The 6,527-nt window shown below is 40.4% G+C and overlaps 1 non-coding gene across 1 annotated transcript; it reads left to right on the forward strand.

Moving 5' to 3' along the window:
- The first annotated feature begins 6,420 nt into the window (after positions 1-6,420).
- Positions 6,421-6,527, forward strand: LOC112195589. The gene has a single exon (XR_002934642.1). It is a non-coding gene; the product is annotated as a small nucleolar RNA R71 (small nucleolar RNA).

Genomic DNA, 6,527 nt, shown 5'->3' on the forward strand with positions numbered 1-6,527 from the left:
AAGTTTCAACTAGTACAAGAGCAAGTTCTAGTAATCTCTAGAGTCCGTCAAACTTAATCTGTGGCAAGCAGTCAATCAAAGAGAAAGATAATGAGATCACTAAGCATCGCCAAAAAAATAAGAGTATAATTTTTCAATAAACACTCACAAAGAATGGAAAATAGGCTCAAGTTCTCACAAGGGTTATTATGAATCACACTCATCATCAACATGCTCATAATTCTGTACCAAGGTCAACAAAAACCACATCTACTACACATTCATATGCTTTGTATATATCATAATTAACCAAAGAATTATTTTAACATCATCTCAATATTGTGATCCTCTTTTATCCATAATTTCAGAGATTAAGTTCATCCTAGACAGTTGAAAGCAACCTAAGACTCGAAAAACAAAACAAAAACAAGAACTAAAAATGCTAAAAGAAAGAACATAACTAACGAAAGTTTTTTTTTTTTTTTTTTCAAGTAAGACTCAAATTCCCTTCCCCCACACTTGAATCATACATTGCCCTCAATGTATGGAAAACTAAATCAAACAATGCATAATAGAAGTGTAAAGAAGGGAAATCAAAAAGAAGAAAGGTGAGAAGGTTGATAGAAAAGCTCCCCCTTGTAGACCTCCCAATGCTCACGACCTTTGGAGATGACAACAAAAGACCCCAACCTCAAGACCATAAGGTCTTGACTTCCTAACGTAAGCTCCGTGCGAAGTCTTGTTGCATCTTTGGAAACCAGAAGTTTGTGCCGGCAGCCCATGTTCCAGGTTCCATAATGTTTTTATGCAGCTTCAGATGACGATTATACCACTTGGGGGTGAAAGTGGACATTGCGAGCTTTCTGTGCATATGTGGAACACTTCCTAACTCCAAGCGGTTTGAAAGTTATAGCCCTATAAAGTTAGAGAAAAAACAGAAATTGGAACAGAAATCCGGGCAAAGTGACCTTTACCCACTCAAACCTTTATTCCGGGAGCATCACTGGGTCAATGGACGAGAGTTTTGGTCTGAAGGTAGTATACATATAGAGCTTTGAGTCCATGTAAAGAACTCCTCATTTCATCCACGGAAATATGCCCAGTTTTTCTTTTTCTGTGACACAACTGCGCAGTTTTCTGTTTTCCTGGGCTGACCTTGCTGCATTCAAACTGGAACTGGGAACACATATAAACTCCGAATCCAGTTCTGTAAAAACTTACAGAAACTAGACTCAAATATCTTTCGATTCATATATGGCACGTCTTCTGGTCCCTTCTGAGCTAAAAACGGTAGTTGTCGAAAGTAGACGGACTGTACGGTCAGTACTCTGTTTTACAGAAGGAACACTTTTCACACCTCTCTACAACTCTATGACCTGCACACAAACGAAAAACATAAAAAGGAACTAAATAGAAAACAAAGAAAGCAAAGAAAACATCCCTTGGGTTGCCTCCCAAGAAGCGCTTGGTTTAAAGTCTTCAGCCAGACGTAGTGAATGCTTTTAATCTATGAGAGGAGGTGTGTCATGAAGGTCTTCTTCCTCTACGTTGCTCTCCTTAAAGGCTGCGTAGTATGGCTTCAATCGATGGCCATTCACCTTGAACTCATGGCCTGTTTGCTCACTTCGAATTTGCACAGCTCCGTGGGGAAAAACGTAAGTAACAACAAAAGGACCAACCCATCGTGAGCGAAGCTTACCGGGAAAGAGTTTGAGACGAGAGTGAAACAATAAAACTTTTTGGCCTGCTATGAATGTTTTCCCACGAATCATCTTGTCATGAAAGGCCTTAGTTTTCTCTTTATAAATCCGGGAACTCTCGTACGCATCATTACGTAGTTCTTCCAACTCATTCACTTGAAGCTTTCTATGAATCCCAGCGTCATCTAAATCCATATTAAAGCTCTTCACAGCCCACCAAGCTCGATGTTCCAATTCCACGGGTAGATGGCAAGCTTTTCCATACACCAACCTAAAGGGACTCATTCCTATTGGCGTCTTATACGCTGTCCGGTACGCCCACAAGGCATCATCTAGCCTTTGACTCCAATCCTTGCGACTTGGGCTAACTGTTTTCTCCAAAATCTTCTTGATTTCACGATTTGACACTTCTGCTTGTCCACTAGTTTGTGGATGATATGGCGTTGACACCTTGTGTGTCACATTATACTTTCTAAGCAAGGCTTCAATGGATCTATTGCAGAAGTGCGATCCTCCATCACTTATGATTGCTCGAGGCATTCCAAACCTAGAGAAAATATTAGATCGAAGAAAATCTGCAACAACTTTGGAATCATTAGTCCGGGTGGCTTGTGCTTCCACCCATTTTGAGACATAATCCACAGCGAGAAGAATATAAAGAAAACCTTGAGATGAAGGAAAAGGTCCCATAAAATCGATACCCCAAACATCAAAAATTTCAACAACCAAAACATTAGTTAAAGGCATTTGATTTTTAGGTCCTATGTTTCCGGTTCTTTGGCATCTATCACATGTCATACAAAAAGCATAAGCATCCTTAAATAAACTAGGCCAATAAAAACCAGATTCCAACACCTTAAGAGCAGTTTTCTTAGAACCAAAATGACCCCCACAATTTTCAGAATGGCAAAATGTCAAGATATGAGTAAACTCCCTTTCAGGCACGCAACGTCGAATTATACCATCCGCACAAAATTTCCAAAGATAAGGATCATCCCAAACATATTGCCTAGCATTCTTTTTAAGTTTTGCATGCATAGAGCTTGACAGCGTGTTTGGAATTTTTTTAGTGACTAAGAAATTGACTATGTCTGCATACCAAGGTTCACTTACCTCAATTCCGAAGAGTTGTTCATCCGGAAAAGTTTCCATAAGAGGTATGGCGTCCTCACCATGTACAAGGCGGCTCAAATGATCTGCAACAACATTTTCACTCCCCTTTTTGTCCTTAATTTCGACATCAAATTCTTGTAGAAGAAGAATCCATCGAATTAGCCTCGGTTTCGCTTCCTTCTTTGAGAGTAAATACTTCAAAGCTGCATGATCAGTATAAATAACAACTTTAGTTTGAAGTAAATAAGATCTAAATTTATCCAAAGCAAAAACAACAGCTAATAATTCTTTTTCTGTAGTCGAATAATTCAATTGAGCATCATTCAAAGTCCGAGAGGCGTAGTAGATGGCATAAGGCTTTTTCTCTTTTCTTTGGCCAAGCACTGCGCCTACTGCATAATCAGAAGCATCACACATGAGCTCAAATGGTAAGGACCAATCCGGAGGAAGCATGATAGGAGCAGAGGTCAAAAGCTCCTTTAATTGTTCAAACGCAACTTGGCAGTCCGCATTCCATTCAAACGTCACCTCCTTTTGCAAAAGTCGACAGAGGGGTCTTGCAATTTTGGAGAAGTCCTTGATAAAGCGTCTGTAAAATCCTGCATGTCCAAGAAAAGAACGAACCTCTCTCACAGAAGTGGGGGAGGGTAAGTAGCGAACAAGATCAACTTTAGCTTTATCTACTTCTATTCCCCTAGAAGAAACAATATGCCCTAGAACAATACCTTGAGCAACCATGAAGTGACATTTTTCCCAATTTAAAACAAGGTTAGTTTCAATGCAACGTTTCAAGATTAATTCTAGGTTTCCTAAGCAATTTTCGAAGCTATCACCAAAAACACTAAAATCATCCATGAAAACTTCAATTATTTTCTCAATATAATCAGAAAAAATACTGAGCATGCATCTTTGAAACGTACCTGGGGCATTGCAAAGTCCAAATGGCATTCGACGGTAAGCAAAAGTGCCAAAAGGACAAGTGAAAGTTGTTTTCTCTTGATCCTCTTGAGCTATGCATATTTGATTATAACCAGAATAACCATCAAGGAAACAATAAAAAGAATGACCAGCTAACCTTTCAAGCATTTGATCGATGAAGGGTAAAGGGAAGTGGTCTTTCCTGGTGGTGGCGTTAAGCTTCCTATAATCGATGCAGACTCTATGGCCAGTCACGGTTCTTTGGGGCACAAGTTCATTCTCTTCATTCTTCACGACCGTAATTCCGGATTTCTTTGGCACAACTTGGACTGGTGAGACCCATTTACTGTCTGAAATAGGGTATATGACGCCACAATCGAGCAATTTGATGACTTCCTTTTTCACAACTTCCATCATTGGAGGGTTAAGACGACGTTGAGCCTCTCTAGTTGGTTTGGCACCCTCCTCAAGAAGAATTCGATGCACACAAGTGGTGGGGCTTATTCCCTTGATGTCAGCTAATGTCCATCCAATTGCAGTCTTGTGTTTCTTTAGCACTTTAACAAGTTCTTCTTCTTGAGATGGCGTCAACTTGGATGAGACTATGACAGGCAATGTTTTGTCATCTCCCAAATAAACATACTTCAAATGATCCGGTAATGGTTTGAGTTCAAGTGTAGGGGCCTGAATCACTGAAGGAAGAGGTTTATTAGTAGATAACTGAATTGACAAAGGGGAAGGAGGTTTACCTTCATAACGTAGATGAGTTTCAACGGAAGAAACGTCCTCAAATATTTGAGGGTCCAACGTTTCCTGAAGTTTCTTCATGGGAATTATGACGCCATCATGGGTGTAACCAACGCCTTGCTCAATGGTTGTGATCAACGTATCTTCTCTTATTGCTTCCAAAACCTTCTGTGCAAGAGTATCAAGTATGTCAATAGAAAAACATGAATCAAATTCAATTGGATACCTCATAGCCTCAAAGATGTTGAATCCTATCACATCTCCATCAAATTCCATGGTTAGAGAGCCAGCATAGACGTCAATTTTTGTCCTAGCAGTCCGCATGAAAGGTCTACCCAACAAAAGTGGCGTTGGGTTTATGGTGGATTCCTCCATGTCCAAGATATAAAAATCCGCGGGAAAGATCAAGTGATTAACCTGCACAAGCACATCTTCCAACAATCCTTTCGGAAAGGCCTTAGATCTATCCGCCAATTGAATAATTACGTTATCAGTTTTAAGTGTACCTAGACCTAAAGATGCATAAACAGAATAAGGCATAACATTTATAGATGCACCTAGATCTAACATGGCATTCTCAAATCTAGTGTTACCAATAACGCAAGGAATGGTGAAGCTTCCAGGATCTTTGCATTTTGGGGGAAGTTTCCTTTGAATAACAGCTGAGACATTCTCATTCACCTTCACAACCTCCTTTTCTCGAATTCTCCTTCTTGTTGTACAAAGTTCCTTCAAAAATTTTGCATATTTGGGCACTTGCTTTATAGCTTCAAGAAGGGGAATGTTGACTTGCACCTTTTTAAAGGTATCCAAAACAGCCATGTCGCTTTCTTCTTGTTTGGACTTAGCAAATCTGCGAGGAAAAGGCATAGGAGAAAGGAAAGCATTAGTATTAACCGGGATTGAAGAGTTAGACACTTTACCTTTGGTTTCTGGTTTTGTTGGGGATTGCAATGAGCCTTCAATCCTGGACGTAGCAGGGTCTGGGATTGCTAAGTCAGTTTCAATCCTGGAAGTCGCTGGGCCATTGTTTTTCTTCCTCTTCGAAATTGGTGTTTCCTGTTCTTCATCAATGTGCACTGTGGTGTTCATTTGTGCCTTGGGGACGTCATTGATGATCCTTCCACTTCTAGTGGTGATGGCATTGGCAGATTCAAAGCCCCCCTTTGGATTTGGAATAGTATTACTTGGCAGCTTACCACCTTCAGGGCCTTTTGTCATAAAATCAACCACGTGACCAAGCTGTTTCTCCATTGCGTCCATCCTCTTTTGCATGAGATTCTGACCTTGCATCAAATTGTTGGTTTGATTTTGCATTTGATTTTGGTTCTGCAACAAAGTCTGAGTAGAAACAGTTAAAGTTTTTATAATCTCATCATAGTTATTAGAAGAAGAAGATGAAGAATTCGAAGGATTAGAGTTTAGAGGAGCCTGTGGCTTTGGGAAGAAGCCTGGAGGACGTTGATTGAAGGCTTGAGAAGCTGGTTGGGCGTTTTCATTGTCCTTCCAACGAAAATTGGGGTGATCCCTCCATCCAGGGTTGTAGGTGTTAGAATATGGGTCATTCCTTGGACGTTGGTACCCTTGTTGGAACCCTAGGGCGTTGACACCTTCAAAGTTTCCTCCTTCCATGAGTTGAGGGCATTGATCAGACATATGCCCTTGCATTGAGCACACTCCACATACCATAACTTGTCCCTTCATTCCCTGAGAAACAATAGAAGTAAGCCTGTTAATTTTATCTTCCAATTGAACCAATGTACTTACCTCATTAACTTTTTCACGTGTATGGGTGGACTTGGAACCGCCATATTGTTGTTGATTCAGGGCCCTATTCTCAATTAAGATCATTCCAGCTGCAGGTTCCTTGTCAACAAATGATCCTCCTGAAGCTGCATCGAGCATATCTCTTTCCAAGTTGGTGAGACCATCATAGAAGCAAGTGAGCAAGGTCTCATTCTTCATGCCATGTTGAGGGCATTGAGTGATGAGAGTTTTGAACCTTTCATAATACTCTGCATAGGACTCATCTTGCCCTTGTTGAATTCCACTTATCTTCTTCCTAAGCAT

This window comes from Rosa chinensis, chromosome 3 (assembly GCF_002994745.2).
Source record: "Rosa chinensis cultivar Old Blush chromosome 3, RchiOBHm-V2, whole genome shotgun sequence".
NCBI lineage: Eukaryota > Viridiplantae > Streptophyta > Magnoliopsida > Rosales > Rosaceae > Rosa > Rosa chinensis.